Raw genomic sequence first — 16,814 nt, forward strand, 5'->3', positions numbered from 1 at the left:
TAGACTTTGCGAGACGAAGATTATTATTTCGTCGCGCAAAGTCATCCAAATTTATTTTTATTTTTTATTTAATTTTAGTAAAGACTTTGCGAGACGAAGATTATTATTTCGTCGCGCAAAGGCATCCAAAAATTTTTAAAAATAATTTTTTTATTATTTATTTTTGTAAATACTTTGCGAGATGAATCACTATTCGTCGCGCAAAACTCTGTGCACCGAATTCTAGTATTCGTCGCGCAAAGTTACTTTTCGCGACGATTCTTTGCCGTCGCGCAAAGTGACTTTGTGCGACGATTTGTTTTTCGTTGCGCAAAATTGAGTCGCGTAAGACTTTGAGCGATTTATATTTGTCGCGCAAAGTCACTTTGCGCAACGAATTTTGTTTCGTCGCGCAAGGGTTTTTTTTTAGTAGTGTCTATTCTTTATATATTTCAATTTTTTATCAAATTTTTGTGGAAATAAGGTTATTAATTTTTCTTTTTTGACATTTTTTAATCGAATGTTTTCTTTGTATGTGATATATTGATTCGACGTTTTGGGAATATTTAGATTGTTGGTATTAAACAGAGTAGTGCTAGTTTCCGTCCAAAAACAAACAACTGTGCTAGTGTTGGTAGTTTAGTTGAATACATACATACCTGATGATTAGGAGAGCAAAATTACAAAATTAAAATTGTATGAACTTGAATTCTAGGAATCATTTTTTTTTGGGCGACCATGGGCCCTTTCTGATGTTTTCCTCTTGAACTATTTTCTTGATTGATAAATTTCTCTTTTCCTTTTCTTTTTATGATTCCGAAGCTTGTGGCCTTGGCTCTGATAAGTTCATAATTTCACACATTTGCATGCCTTCATTACTTAGTAATTTTGTTTAGTTTCTCTTTATTTCAAGTCACTTACCTATGTTTGTGTGTTCTATAGGTTGAAGGCAGCAAGAGATCACTTTTGAAGCAAAATGGTGCAAAACGTGCAAAAACTGGATATTGAGTTAGAAGTTCATTTCGGACTTATCTTCTTCATCTGAGCTTGGATTGGGCCAATGTTTGTGTGGTTGGATCAGAGACATTCTGAACTTCAAAATAGACATCTTAAAGTCATCTTTTGATTCAGCCTAGCCCAATTCGTAAGCCCAAGAAGTTGTTCATCATGCTGACAGGAAGATGAGCTCATTGGATGCTTGGTCATGGTGAGCTAGGCATGAGCTATTGGTTTCTGATGGAAGCTTGGTCATGCTGACATGAGGATGAGCTATGGCTGCTGGTGGGATTTGTTGGGGAAGTGCAACAACCATTTCTGATTATCTAATGCAAGTGTGTTAGGTCATTGCTATATTCTATTCTGATTTCTCACTTCCCTCTCCCTATAAATACCACTTCCATTCCAAACACTTTCATCAATCAAATTCTGGGATTCACAATCCCTCTCTTCCAATTCCTAGCAGACCACTCTTTCCAGCACAATCCCCTCTCAAACATTCATCCTCCACCCTCCCATCATTTCCAAAACACAATTCACTTCATCCATTACTTCCATACACACATTCAGATTCACCACAAAGAGAGAAGAGAGCTAGCTGCAAAGGAGGGAGAGCTGGGAGCTGTCCTGGAAACTACCTTGCTGCCACCAGCTAGTTCTTCTATTCTCTTTATTCTATCTATGTATTTCTTATCTTCTGTATTCATAATTATGTTTAACTAATCCATTTTGTTAGGGCTTAGGATGAAGCCCTAGTCATGAATATTCAATGTTATGGATGATTTCATAGTTAATTGATTTCCTTGCTTTCATTATCAAGTTGTTAATCTCCAGCTTATTATGTGCTTGATGTATGTTTTCTTGGAGTAGCTAACTAGGATTTTATGCATCTAGCACAGGTTGGGAAGGGGTTTAGATTCACCAATTCTACTCTCCTTTCACAAGCAACACATGAATGGCCTAAGAATCATTCAAGGGGTTAATAACCATAGGTTGACTAGGACAGATACCATGTTCTAGGACTTGTGTGATTATCATATTCTCAAGGAACTTAATGACTCTTATATGCTTTATTCTAAGTAGATACCATGCTTAGGTTGCATATTAGAGATCACGTGTTGTGTAGATACCATGCACAATTACATGCCTTAGGAGAATCATGCATCCTGCACCTAGATACCATAGGCTTGTATGCGATAATCTATTGTTAATGAAGCTTGAGTCAATTTCTATGCATTCATAACTTGGATAGGAAGACTAGTGGTAGATTCCAAGGCTCTAACACTTCTCAATCATTGTTTCACAACTTGTTCATTGCTGCCATTGTTTACTTCCAGCACTTCCATTTCATTCTTTTGTTTTCATTTAAACAACAAAAACCCCCCATTCGAGTGCGTGTGTGGTGCTAGGATTCTGTCCTAGACCTTGCCAATTGTTAGTTAGTTTGTTTCTTTGTTTTCAGTTTTTTCCATCATTCTAAGTAGTTTAACTTGCAACCAAGTTACCATTCTCCGTGGGATCGACCTCGTATTTCATAAGCTATACTATAAATGGTTCGTGCACTTGCGAGAATTGAAGTTGCTATTTTTAATAACTCATTTTAGTTGTTAGGAATAGGCTCAACAAGTTTTTGGCGCCGTTGCCGGGGAACCGGTAACGATGGTGCTATAGTTAGATTACTTTGAGTGTTTTTGTTTTTGTTAGTTGGTTTTTATTTCTGTATTCTGTTTTTCTTTTTAGTTGTTATCTCCATTTGAAGGCACTAATTGGTTTCTTGTGTGTGCATATATGTCCGAATCTGATTCTGAGCCAATTTCACCAGGAACTTTTGCTGTACGTGTTGGTTTGAGGAGGAATTATAGTTCTTTAAGTGCTGAATCTGAGAGCTACGAATCTGAAGGTTCAAGCAAGATGGCAGAGATTCCAAACAACAACAATAATGATGAAGGAGGTGGTGCGCTTGTTGTCCAACCTAGGAAACCCCTGCGTGAATTTTCCATCCCCAAAGTCACTGATCAACCTTCGTGCATCGTCTATCCTCAACTCACAATTGACAGGTTTGAGCTTAGAAGTGGTATGATTCATCTTCTTCCAACTTATTATGGTAATACCACTGAGGATCCTTACATGCATGTTAAGCAATTCTTTGAAATATGTGCTACAATCAAAATTCAAGGACTTGATGATGAGCAGATTAAGATGAGGCTATTCCCATTCAGTTTAAAAGATAAGGCTAAGTCATGGTTATACTCTTTGCCTAATGCTTCAATTCGTACTTGGGATGAGCTTTCTAATAAGTTTTTGCAGAAATTCTTTCCAGCTCAAAAGACTAACAAGATTAGAAAGGAAATTCTTGGTTTCACACAAAGAGAAGGAGAAGCTTTTCATGAATGCTGGGAGAGGTACAAGGAGATGATGAGTTCTTGCCCACACCACAATATAGAGAGTTGGATGCAAATGCAATCTTTCTATGAAGGTTTGCTTGATTCCGAAAGGATGATGGTAGATGCAACAAGTGGAGAAGGACTGATGAACAAAACAGCAGATGAGGCTTTTACTCTCTTTGAATCTTTGAGTGCCAACTCTCAACAATGGAGCTACAATAAAGGAAGAGGAGCTCCTATGAAAGCTGTGGTCTCTGAGGTAAGTACTAATAATGAGATTAATGCAAAACTTGATGTTATGTGTTCTTTGCTTCAACAGGCAGTGACTGGCCCTCTAGGAAGCAAAGAGGAAGTTCAAGACCAATCTTTTGCAAAGCACATGCTAGAGCAAGCAAATGCCCTTCAAGGAAGGAATCCTCAGAATGATCCTTACTCAAACACATACAATCCGGGGTGGAGAAATCATCCTAATTTCAGGTGGAGCAATAATTCAAATGTTCAACAATCTCAAGGACCTCCCCCAGGATTCCAAATACAACAAAGGCAATTCCAGCAAGCTCCCCAACAAGTGCAAGAGCAAAGGGGTGATCAAATGGGAGAATTGCAAGACATGTTCAAGAAGTTCATGGGGCAACAGATGCAAACCAATCAGAATCTTCAAAATGCAGTGAACAAACTAGAAGTGCAAGTTGGGCAGATTGCATCCTCCATTAGCAATAGAGCATCCGGAACTTTTCCAAGCCAAACGGAGGTGAATCCAAGGCATCATGAGCAAGTTAAAGCAGTGCACATCTTGAGAAGTGGTAAACAAGTTGATAATAAGGTTGGAGATGCCAATGAAGAGCAAGAAGATGGAGAAAACGTGGAGATCATTCAGCCACCACAAGGGCAGCCCACAGATTCCAGCAAACAGCCCCTCAATTCTCTTGGAAAGAGCACAGGCCCTAAGGTATCATCTAATGCTAATCAAGTTCCAATTTCATCTAATGCTTTTAGGGCTATTGCACCCTTTCCCAGCAGGTTATCAAAGTAAAAGAAAGATCAAGGCTTGGATGAGATAATGGAAATATTCAAGAAAGTGCAAATCAACATCCCATTGCTCAATGCCATTGCTCAGATTCCAAAATATGCAAAATTTTTGAAGGATCTATGCACTAACAAGAGGAGATTCAAAGAGCATGAACAGGTTGCATTAAGTGAAGAGGTTAGTGCAGTCTTACAAAGAAAGCTACCTCCAAAGCTAAAGGATCCAGGTTCGTTTTCTATACCTTGTATAGTTGGTGATTTTAAGTTTCAAAAAGCTTTGCTTGATCTTGGTGCATCTATAAACCTTATGCCATATCATGTTTATGAGAAACTTAACCTTGGTGAGTTGCAAGCCACATCTGTGAGCATTCAATTGGCAGATAGAACTATTAGGTACCCCAAGGGCATTCTAGAAGATGTTTTGGTGAGAGTAGAAGGCTTAATCTTGCCAGCTGATTTCTTAGTCTTGGAGATGGAAGAAGCACCAATTCCTGACAATGAATTGCCCCTCATCTTTGGCCGACCCTTCATGGCTACTGCTAAGACCAAGATCGATGTAGAGCAAGGCACTCTCACCATGACCGTTAATGGAGAAACTGTTGCTTTCAAAGTGTTTAAGGCCATGAATCTGCCACATGATGTTCAAGATTGTTTTCAAATTGAAGTATTGGGAAATCCAGGGAAGGAGAGATTTGATGATCTTTCACATTCACTAGATGCATGCTTGCTGCAAGGAGTAGACAAGGAGGAGCAGGGGGCTGCTCACATGTTCAATGCTACAATTCCTACACACAAGAAGGGGCTGCCCAAATTTGGAGATACTCCAATCATCCCTCCAGTTCTTTGTGATTCTGTTCATAAGCAAAAAAGGAAAAGGAAAACAAACTTGGAGAACTCCCTTGCAGTGCATAAGGTGGCGATTGAGCCCAAACCCCCCCATTCACTATAGCAAGTTTGGATGTCCGGCTGAAGACATGAAACTTAGCGCTTCTTGGGAGGCAACCCAAGGTGATGAGGAGAAGATAGAACGTGCAAGAAGCTGCTTGCGTCCTAATCGCTTCAAAGGGGAGTTGTTTTCTGAACTCTAACATTTGGTTATGTCTTTTCCTTATCTTCTTTCCTTTCATTTATGAGGCATTGCTTGTTCTTATACTCTAAACATTGAGGACAATGTTTCATTTAAGTTTGGGGGGAAGGATTCAGTTATGTTGTTTTATTGTCAAATTTTAAAATTTTTAAGTGTGTCTAGTGTCTAATAACGCAGGATTTTGTGTGTTGTTTCGTTATCCTTCCAAACACCTATGATAAGACTTGGATTTAATACTAATATGGTTTTTCATAAATTGATAGTCATTGTTTAAGGCCTATGTGTGATTCTGAGTGAACTTTGTCTTGCATGCCATCCTTGCACTTATTGAGCACTTTGCCAAGTTAGTCCAATTTCTTGCTACTTGGAGATGTTATGCAATTCTGCTTATTTCATGATCTTGGTTTCATGCTCTAGAACTTATTTGAATATCTCTTGAGACATTCTGTTGCCATACAATGCTTAGGAAGTGATTTAGGCCATGTTTAAATCGTTTGAGCCTTTCTAACCATCCCTCTACATGTATTCATCCCTAGTCAACCCATTTGAGCCTACGTTAAGCCTTTCTTTGTGTAAACCATTGCTACCATAATAAATCTCTGTTTCTTATCTTTACCTATTCTTTGAGCAATTAAAGCTATCTTTAAAGGAGAGTCATAAAGATTGCAAGGTTTTTGGAGCAAAAGTGAGTCATTAGTGCTGTAACCCAAGTGTTGAAAAGAAATAAGTTTTGGGGTATTGTTAACTAATCAAAAGAGGTAATGAAGTGTGACCAATGTAGTCACGGCCCTAGGGTGTTATAAGGAAAGATCATGGTGATCTAGGGTAAAGAGCCACAAAATTAGGCCAAATAACACATTTGAAGGTTCTGAAATTATGTTGAAAATCTGCTCATGTATGTGTTCCTTGCTTGTTACAAAGTTCAGTAATCTCTCATGCTTTTACCTATGCTTTAGTTGTGCTCAAAATGTTGTTATATCTCCATGTCTCATCTTTCATTCAACCACTACCCTAAGCCTCATTACAACCCTTGTAAAGTCCTTTTGATCCTTGGTAATGTGTGGTATTACTGTGGAGAGCTGATTTCATAATGAGCTTATGGGGCTCGAAATTCTTGATTGTGCTTTAAGTGTGTGCGCATGTACTTATTTGAGTTGCAGGTGTTGTTCTGATTTGGCATTCACACACTACACTTGAGGATGTCATTGTAAGCTTTGCACACTCTTGAATCATGTGTGGAACTTAGATTGTGATTGTTGTGTTTCTTTGGAACCATATACATTGGTGATTCTTTGAGGATATTGTTTGGAAGGCTAGCTGCTTATTTTCTGTTTTCTAAGTTGTAATTTTGTTTTGTTTGCTCGAGGACTAGCAAAGTCTAAGTTTGGGGGTATTTGATAAGTTCATAATTTCACACATTTGCATGCCTTCATTACTTAGTAATTTTGTTTAGTTTCTCTTTATTTCAAGTCACTTACCTATGTTTGTGTGTTCTATAGGTTGAAGGCAGCAAGAGATCACTTTTGAAGCAAAATGGTGCAACACGTGCAAAAACTGGATATTGAGTTAGAAGTTCATTTCGGACTTATCTTCTTCATCCGAGCTTGGATTGGGCCAATGTTTGTGTGGTTGGATCAGAGACATTCTGAACTTCAAAATAGACATCTTAAAGTCATCTTTTGATTCAGCCTAGCCCAATTCGTAAGCCCAAGAAGTTGTTCATCATGCTGACAGGAAGATGAGCTCATTGGATGCTTGGTCATGGTGAGCTAGGCATGAGCTATTGGTTTCTGATGGAAGCTTGGTCATGCTGACATGAGGATGAGCTATGGCTGCTGGTGGGATTTGTTGGGGAAGTGCAACAACCATTTCTGATTATCTAATGCAAGTGTGTTAGGTCATTGCTATATTCTATTCTGATTTCTCACTTCCCTCTCCCTATAAATACCACTTCCATTCCAAACACTTTCATCAATCAAATTCTGGGATTCACAATCCCTCTCTTCCAATTCCTAGCAGACCACTCTTTCCAGCACAATCCCCTCTCAAACATTCATCCTCCACCCTCCCATCATTTCCAAAACACAATTCACTTCATCCATTACTTCCATACACACATTCAGATTCACCACAAAGAGAGAAGAGAGCTAGCTGCAAAGGAGGGAGAGCTGGGAGCTGTCCTGGAAACTACCTTGCTGCCACCAGCTAGTTCTTCTATTCTCTTTATTCTATCTATGTATTTCTTATCTTCTGTATTCATAATTATGTTTAACTAATCCATTTTGTTAGGGCTTAGGATGAAGCCCTAGTCATGAATATTCAATGTTATGGATGATTTCATAGTTAATTGATTTCCTTGCTTTCATTATCAAGTTGTTAATCTCCAGCTTATTATGTGCTTGATGTATGTTTTCTTGGAGTAGCTAACTAGGATTTTATGCATCTAGCACAGGTTGGGAAGGGGTTTAGATTCACCAATTCTACTCTCCTTTCACAAGCAACACATGAATGGCCTAAGAATCATTCAAGGGGTTAATAACCATAGGTTGACTAGGACAGATACCATGTTCTAGGACTTGTGTGATTATCATATTCTCAAGGAACTTAATGACTCTTATATGCTTTATTCTAAGTAGATACCATGCTTAGGTTGCATATTAGAGATCACGTGTTGTGTAGATACCATGCACAATTACATGCCTTAGGAGAATCATGCATCCTGCACCTAGATACCATAGGCTTGTATGCGATAATCTATTGTTAATGAAGCTTGAGTCAATTTCTATGCATTCATAACTTGGATAGGAAGACTAGTGGTAGATTCCAAGGCTCTAACACTTCTCAATCATTGTTTCACAACTTGTTCATTGCTGCCATTGTTTACTTCCAGCACTTCCATTTCATTCTCTTGTTTTCATTTAAACAACAAAAACCCCCCATTCGAGTGCGTGTGTGGTGCTAGGATTCTGTCCTAGACCTTGCCAATTGTTAGTTAGTTTGTTTCTTTGTTTTCAGTTTTTTCCATCATTCTAAGTAGTTTAACTTGCAACCAAGTTACCATTCTCCGTGGGATCGACCTCGTATTTCATAAGCTATACTATAAATGGTTCGTGCACTTGCGAGAATTGAAGTTGCTATTTTTAATAACTCATTTTAGTTGTTAGGAATAGGCTCAACAGGCTCTTTTGATTGCAATGCTTCTGTTCTGCTGCTACTTTCTCCTTCTTCTTGTTGTACATGGAAACTTTGATGTCCAGTACAGACATATGCAGATCAATATTCATAATACAATTCTAATAGTTAAACCACATATATATTTGCATATGCAAGCGGGATGGTATTTTGTAGTCTTTTGTCATGTGTAGAATTCTACTTATTCTTGTATTATTCTAATTTCCAAAAAAAAAATAAGAATCTTATGGTATCTTGTCATATGAATCTTACCAAAAAAAATTTCATGTAATTTGAATCTCAATTTCCATTAAAATTATCAAGGATTTTTTTTTTAAATTTTTTAAAATAGTCTGATCTGATGTTATCCGGAACATCACCAAACACAGTATAACTTAGTCAGACTATTTATCCGGAACAGAACCAAACGCCTTATAATATTATGGATAAATAATCAGTACTCTCCGGAACAGATTAGTACTATCCGACGAATATTACTCAGTACAGTCCGACGTACCAAACGAGCCCTAAGACTATTAATTATTTTATTATATTCTTTCTCTCCCCTCTCTTTCTTTTTTCTGTTTAATGGGCAATCCTTTTCTTTCATCTTCTATCTTCTTTCCCGCTGCTTTTCTCTGGCTTTATTGTACAGGAGTTTACACACACACCCACTCGAAAGGTTTCCAACGAATTCCTTCTTCATAACATTTGGTCATTGTTGCTGTAAGAATGTTAATAATGTTAATGTCCATGAAATTTAATGACTTCAAACAGTGAAGGAAATATAGATTTTCCCTAAAGTGACTCAGCTCAACAATAGTGAATTGAGGACGGGAACCACCAAACACTGATTTGGGCATGAAATGAATTAGACTTGGCCCCGTTTGATTCATTGGAAAGGAGACTTGGGAATGGGAAATCCATTGCTTTCTCATGTTTGGTAAGTCCAGACATGGGAAATCGTTGTCTGGCCCATGAAGAAGTAGGGGGGAAAGTTAAGCCATCTTCCAAACTTGGTTTTGTTTTCCCTCCTCATGAGAAAGTTTGGGAAAATGAGCCAATATTAAATAAACATTTTTTTATGACCATTTTGTCCACATTAATAATTTAGAATTACAATATATCATTAAATGCATTCTTTTTTTTATTTATTTATTTAATTTGGGTATAATTGAAAATTTATACAAACTTCGTTTTCCATTCCTACTAAAAAAAAACATGGGAAATGAAATAAAGTGATATCTCTCGGTTATTTTCCCAGCATTACCAAACGTGGGAAATGAATCTTCTATTTCCCATCCCTTGGGAAATGACATGAGAAATGATTTCCCCTCAAATTCATCCCGTGAACCAAACGGGGAGTAAAGAATGACTTGTTAAAGACTAACACATTTGGTCATTGTTGCTATAAAAATGCTAATAATATTAGTGTCCATGAAATTTAATGATTTCAAACAGTGAAGGAAATACAATTAATAAGCATTTTGTCAGTCTTTTGTTAATAAGTTTAATGAATTAGACTTGGAGTAAAGAATGACTCGTTAGAGCATGTCCACCCCAAAAGGCTAAGGCAACGCAAGGGTTGACACTATTCATGTGAATAGTGCTAGCCTTGCCATTTTTGGTTCCACCCCAAAAGGCTAAGGCTAAGGCAAATACTATTCATGCTACTCTATTTCCTATTTTTTTATTTTTTTTTTGTCTGAATTTTTTTTATACTTTAAACTATTAATTTTGATAAGCTTTTCAGATAATATTTTCGATTGCCACATGTCACTATTTATTATAAAATTATCAACTAAAATTTCAGATAACATTTTCGGATAAAATTTTCGGTTGCCGGCGAATCGTGGAGCGGCGTCTCATTCAACACAATTTGCGGAGCAATGCAAATGATTTTGAATCTCGAACAATTCTTCACAATTTCCCAACATTGGTGATTCTGGAAACTTTTTTTTCCTTGCCCCGTGGCACCAAACCACATTTGTGCTTGTACGATCTATTCAAAATAAATAATTGGAAATGCAACCAAAAAATGAATATGGAAGAATATATAAATAATTTGGAATTGCAACAAAAAAATTGATTATGCAACAAAATATAAACAATTTAGAAGTGCAAGAAATAAAATGATTATGCAACAAAAAAATAAATATGTAAGACAATATAAACAATTTACAAATGCATGCAAAAAAATTACGAATCCAACAAAATATAAATAAATTAGAAATGCAAGAAAATATAAATTTAATATGCAAGAAAAAAAAAGTTACGTTAAATTGAATAAAACGAGAATTATAAATATTTTACCTCATCGGTAAGATTTTGACCGCTTCTCATGTTGTCCCTCTCTTTTGTCAAGGCATCCATCCATTTCCCTAACTCTTTATTCAACATTTTCCACCTGGATTGCAAGGCCATTTCCGTCCGAGTCGAACCGGATCTATCAGCAAATTCTTCATGAATTTTTCTCCACATATGAGAGAACTTCATCTCATTGCCTGACATAGGGCAATGACTAACTTTCACCCAAGACTCACACAACATAATATCTTCCACAGTAGTCCAAGCGCCTCCGGCTTCAATAGAAGAGGCCATTTGTTTTTTTTGATACAAATGGAAACTAGTAGAAAAATGTGAGTGAAATGGAAAAAATATTGGAAGGAGAAGAGTTTGTATGAAGATTTGGTGTGGAAAGTGAATAAAATTGATAGGTATTTATAGGGAAAAAATCCAGTATTTTTTGGTTTTTTTTAAAAAAAATTAGTATTTGTTTGGAATTTTTTTGGCAAAAAAAACGAGGGTTGTCGGATTTCTGGAAAAAGAACCCATCGCAACTTCAAGGATGCACCACATGGCATTTTCCCGTTGGGTTCTGTCAGGCGCTCACGCGCCAACGGTAAAAAAATTTGACTTCCACGTGCTGACGTTAGCGCCTTCGGGCTGCAGCCCAGGCAAGATTTGCCCGTGGGCTTGCGAGGGTAGGTGGGACCCACTGATCGGTTCATAATTGTATATCATTTTGTACCCTTCTAGCTTATGATTTGGTTATGTTATTGAGTTAAACTTGTGCTTTTAATCCATTTTCTGTTTAGATAAGTCCATAATTTCATACACTTGCTTGCCTTCTTTACTTAGTGATTTTGCTTAGTTTCTCTTTATTTTGAGTCACTTACCTCTGTTTGTGTGTTTTGTAGGTTAAGATAGCAAGAGATCACATTTGATGCAATCCATGCATGTTAAGGGCTGATTGGCATAAGAGCAAGAGCTTAAAGACAAAACCAAAGTTGGGCCACACTCCTTGTCAGTCCAGTTTCGTAAGTCACCTTGCAGGTCTCATTTCAGCAATCTGAACAACTCGGATGAGGAGACATTCTTCATAGCAGTTGTTCAATTGGGTGTCTAGTATAACATATCCAAATTTCAGCCCAATTGAACATATGTGGAGTCCTTAGCCCGTCCAACACTGAACCATGCTCAGGAGGATTTGCAGCTGCCAGCTTTGAGCCTTGTCTCCTCCTTTAAGCCATGTGCCTCACCCATGCTGCAATTGACTTTGGATCCAACATAATGAGTGAAGTGGGGAGGCATTCCAGCTATGAAAGTCTAAAGGATCAAGTTGGTACATGATGGAGCTATTAAAGAGAAAGCATGTGCATGCATGTAAAGCATAAATGAAATGAAGTCAATTCCAGTCTCTGTTCGGCAGCCAAATTGAAAGGCCCAAAACGCACACTTCTACTGCTCCGATAGGAATACTTTCTTCATAGAAGTTGTTCCAATGGGTGTCTACTATAACATATCCAAATTTGAGCCCCATTGGATAAGTTTTGAAACCTCTGGCCTTCCTACACCAAGTCTGGTTCAGAAGACTCGTTTTTGTTCAACAACCAAAAGAAGACCACATGGGTTGGCAGCAAAAGGCAGCCACAATTGATCACCTTTGATCCCATGTGAAGAAAGCTTGAGGTGCAGCAAAAGAAGTATGGGATGAGATTGATTCCAACCACACTAACATAGACAAGATGAAGTGTGAGTTATGGGTTGTATTAAAAGAGGAATGGTGGTGTTGGATTTCATCATGTTGTTCCTCCCTCTTAGCCCTATAAATAGAGAAGCCTTCAAGCTTCAAAACACACCCCAAGGGGGGGAGCTCTCAAACACTTCTCTAGAGCTCCCTTCCCTTCTCTCCCTCAAATTCTCTTAGTTTCCTTTCTAGTTTTCAATTGTTGTAATGAAATATTTGTGCTGAAATTCTCCTTAAGTTTTTCAAGTTCTACTTTACTTTTATTTGTAATGTACATTCTTTCTTAAGTATTCAAGTTTAATTAGTTTCCAAGTTTCAATTATGATTTTTGTTCTTATTCATTATGCTTATAAGTTAATATGCTAGTTTGAATGATTGATCACCATTTAGGCTTGCATGTTAGCTATCTTGGTTTGAATTAAGAGTAGACACCATGCTTTAATTCGAATTGAACTATGAATAGGAAGAGTATGTATGGACATTCGACAACAGGGATTAGATACATGCTTGGTTGTTTAAATTGTTCTTCTATGCTTAATGGGTTCCTAATGCTTAGTTTTAGGTTAGACAACAAATGATCAAATTAGGGAATTAGGAACACAAGGTTATGACCAAACACCATGGCTTAATCATACTTTAGCTAGAATCAATCCGTTAATCTAATTGAACTTGGGAACTTATTTGCTTGAGTTATTTCATTCATTCTTGTTTTATTTATTTTCTTTTTTCATTTCTATTTTGTGTAGGGGAAACAAATTGGATCATTCAATCACCAATCCTCGTGGGATCGACCTCGCACTTACATATGCTATACTACCAAACGGCTCGTGCACTTGCGAGTATCACAAGTTGAGGATGCAGTTGAAACCATTTTGGTGCAGCTGAATCGACGCAACACCCACCACTTGCCCGGGCTTCTTCTCTTGCGCTGCAGGCCTCTTGGGCGCGCTTGGGCTGCCTTTTGCCTGGTTTTGGGGGAGCGGTGGACATGCTCTTAGAGTAGTTGGGGTTGTTAATTGTAAGTCTTTGTTAACATGTGGATGTCAGAAATCTCAACAAATATTTTTCGTAACAAAACATATTTTTAAAGTTCGAATTGAGACACAATATTCAAAAAGTACTTGACGCAAGAAGCAAACAAAATACTGAAATTTAAAATTATTCAAAAAGTATCATTGTCGATGATGGTAGGTACTAGGTGAGGTTGAAGGTGGTGGTGGGCTATCTAAAAATAAAAAATAAAAAATGGTGGTGGTTGGATTAAGAACATCTACAATTATGCTCTCTATTTTTTGGTTAAAATTTAGTTAAAAACACTTGAAACCTATTGGATTAGTTTAGTTTTGAGTTCCAAGAACTTGAAAAACCATTTGAGTTCTGAAAACCTAAAAAAGTTTCACTTGCTTATTAAATCTACACTAGTTTGTGTACTTTGAGAAAGCAAGAGAGTGAAATTTGTTTGTACAAATGGTAATAATTGCATATATAGGGTCAACTATTGCATAAATGGTATGCAATTGCAAATCCAGGTTTACAAAAGTCGTTAAAAATGAATTTTATTCCAGTTTAGGCTTAAGAGACTGAAACGAGTGCTTCATATCAAGCACTACTGCTTGCAATACAATTAAATCCTGTGTGAAACATCGACTTGCTTGCCAAGTCCTGTGTGAAGTTCCCACCAGAATTAAATCATACACAATTAGAGGCCTCATGGGTATTTATATATACAATCAGATCCAAAGGCACTATAACAACCCAGAAACGCACGGTGGGAAAAGAAATACAAAATTTGAATAATTAATTTCTGGAATTGTTAACATGTAATCAAGGTAGAGACCAAACAAAACAGTGAAGTTCATGAACAGTTAGAGAGCAGAGAGCACCAACGAAGCTATAACTTTGTAACAGTGAAAAAACTGAAACAAAAATTCCATATCACTAGTTATTAGCAATTTACAGCACCAAAAATCACTTCGCTCACATCGTATAAACATGATAACAAAATCCTTGATTTAATTACCAAAAAAAATAAAAATGAAAGCTGGTTGGCTGACTTAATAGAGATTACTTATTAAGGCTAACAATCATAACAAAAAATAAACATATATGCAGAAAACAGAAAAATATGCGGGAAAATTTGAGTTGTCTATCTTTTGGCACAAAGAGGGAAGACAAATCGATGTTCACCTAGAGCAGCAAGTTACTGAAAAGCAAAAACAGAGCAACACGTTAAGTTCATAACTTTAATTTTCTAACTTCTTCAATCAACTGCACAATAATCAACCAAATTCTCATTTACAGCCAAAATTATAAATCACATATTAAATGGAAAAACCGAAAATTTCATTTAGAGCCACACCGTTCAAAAAAGAAAAATAAATTAAACAGAACCATCAATTACACATAACGAAAATCAACACGTGAACTTACCAAGATGGAGGAAGCAGCTGGAGAAGACGAAGTGGGTTTTTGGGTTTCAGCTGAAATCTGCTCTTCAAATGGAGAGGACGAAGTCGGGGGAGCTTCTTCATGCTGTGGAAAGCTGCCCAGCTGTGACTTCGACGAAATAGAGCTCTGGAGGAGGAGATAGACAAAATGGAGTACGTGATTTTTTTTCCTTATTTTAACCGGTTAACCAAAACAACCAGTTTCACTTGTTTTTAAAAAAGCCCACGTGACTACCGGTGCAGCCACTGCACCATAGAAGTCCAGTATTTTTCTCATCTGCTCAATATGAACGAATTGTGGCTTATAATTTTTTTTTTCTCATCAGTCTTCAGTGTGATTTGTGAAAAAGCCTCCAATAGCTACAATATATACATCATCGATTTCTTATAAATAATATTAAAAAAAAACCTTAATATGAGAAATAAGAAAAACTTCTAAGAAATTTGACTTTAAAAGTCACTAGCATGTGCCAATTGGTTTTCTTTTTTCTTTTTAATTTTATTTTTAGAATTAAAAAAAGATAACATGGTAGAATTAAGAAAATATAACATGGTTAGTTATGTTCCATAAAAGTAGGATCTATTATCTGATTTTGTTTTTTTTAATATGAAAAAAGTGAATATACCATATTATCCTCATTTAATTAATAATTTCAATTTTTAATGTTTGAATTTACCGAAGACATTTTTTGGTATTTTGAATGTTTCACCATTCTCTGCCTTTTGCTTTATATATATAGATGAAGAAAACACACAGTTTTTGCAAAAGTTGCAAATATGCTCCAATGATAGCTTTCAAATTCCAAATACTACACGAATTGACTGCTAGTGCAAGTTCTAGTCATCAACCGAAATTGATGAGGAAAATACCTATTCTTGCTATATTCAGATTGACAAATAGTGCTGGTCGTTTAATTTTCTTCAATGGCAGAAGAAGAAGCCAAAAGGAAAAAAAAAAATTAAAAGACCAGAAGACACAGAGGAAGAACAGAGAGAGAGAAAAGAAGATAGAGGTAACAACGTCAGTTTTATAAAATAAAAAAATACTTATTGTAGACAATGTGGCATACCCATAAGCTTTGGATGAGTTTTTTTTTTGGTCAAGGAAATGAACATGTCATTGCCTTATAGGGTTACACAAGAGCCCAATACAAAAGTCAGAACAAAACAAGGGTTCAACCAAACAAAAAACAAGCCCAATCCAAAAAACAAAAAAGCCCAAAATAACCAAAAAAACCCCAAAAATACAAAAACCCTAGAATCAACCCTAGATACACCAAGCAGCCGCCGCCACCTAATCTGCCACCACCGCCGCAACTAGAAGAGCAAGAAGGTTCAGGGGAACCAACAATGGGGATCTGTAGAGCATGGAATTGGGGAAGCAAGCCACCAACATGCATCATGCTCAAGCGATCCAGTAGCAGGTATGGGTCCAAATGGACCATTAAACTACAAAGCCAACACCTCCATAACCTGATCTCAGATCTGAGGTTGGTTTGTAGGGGAGAAACAGCAGCAGCAGCAAACAAGTAGACAACCAAGAAAATTCTAGGGAGAACGGAGGATTTTAGGGTTTGAGTTTTCCTGGGAGGGGGAGAGAAATGGACTGATGGGGGGTGAGTGTATGAAAGGTAAAAAGGGTGAGAGAGGCGAAGTGGCTGAAGAGTAGTGATGGAGGGGATGTGGAGGAGATC

General features: G+C 37.1%; 1 non-coding gene and 1 pseudogene across 1 annotated transcript; one reads left to right on the forward strand and one right to left on the reverse strand.

Moving 5' to 3' along the window:
• Positions 1 to 1,160: 1,160 nt before the first annotated feature.
• LOC148296671 (uncharacterized) lies at positions 1,161 to 5,334 on the forward strand (annotated as a pseudogene).
• LOC148296672 (small nucleolar RNA R71) lies at positions 3,310 to 3,416 on the reverse strand. The gene has a single exon (XR_015834210.1). It is a non-coding gene; the product is annotated as a small nucleolar RNA R71 (small nucleolar RNA).
• Positions 5,335 to 16,814: the final 11,480 nt, after the last annotated feature.

The sequence above is a fragment of the Prunus avium genome, chromosome 2 (assembly GCF_965620075.1).
Source record: "Prunus avium chromosome 2, drPruAviu1.hap1.1, whole genome shotgun sequence".
NCBI lineage: Eukaryota > Viridiplantae > Streptophyta > Magnoliopsida > Rosales > Rosaceae > Prunus > Prunus avium.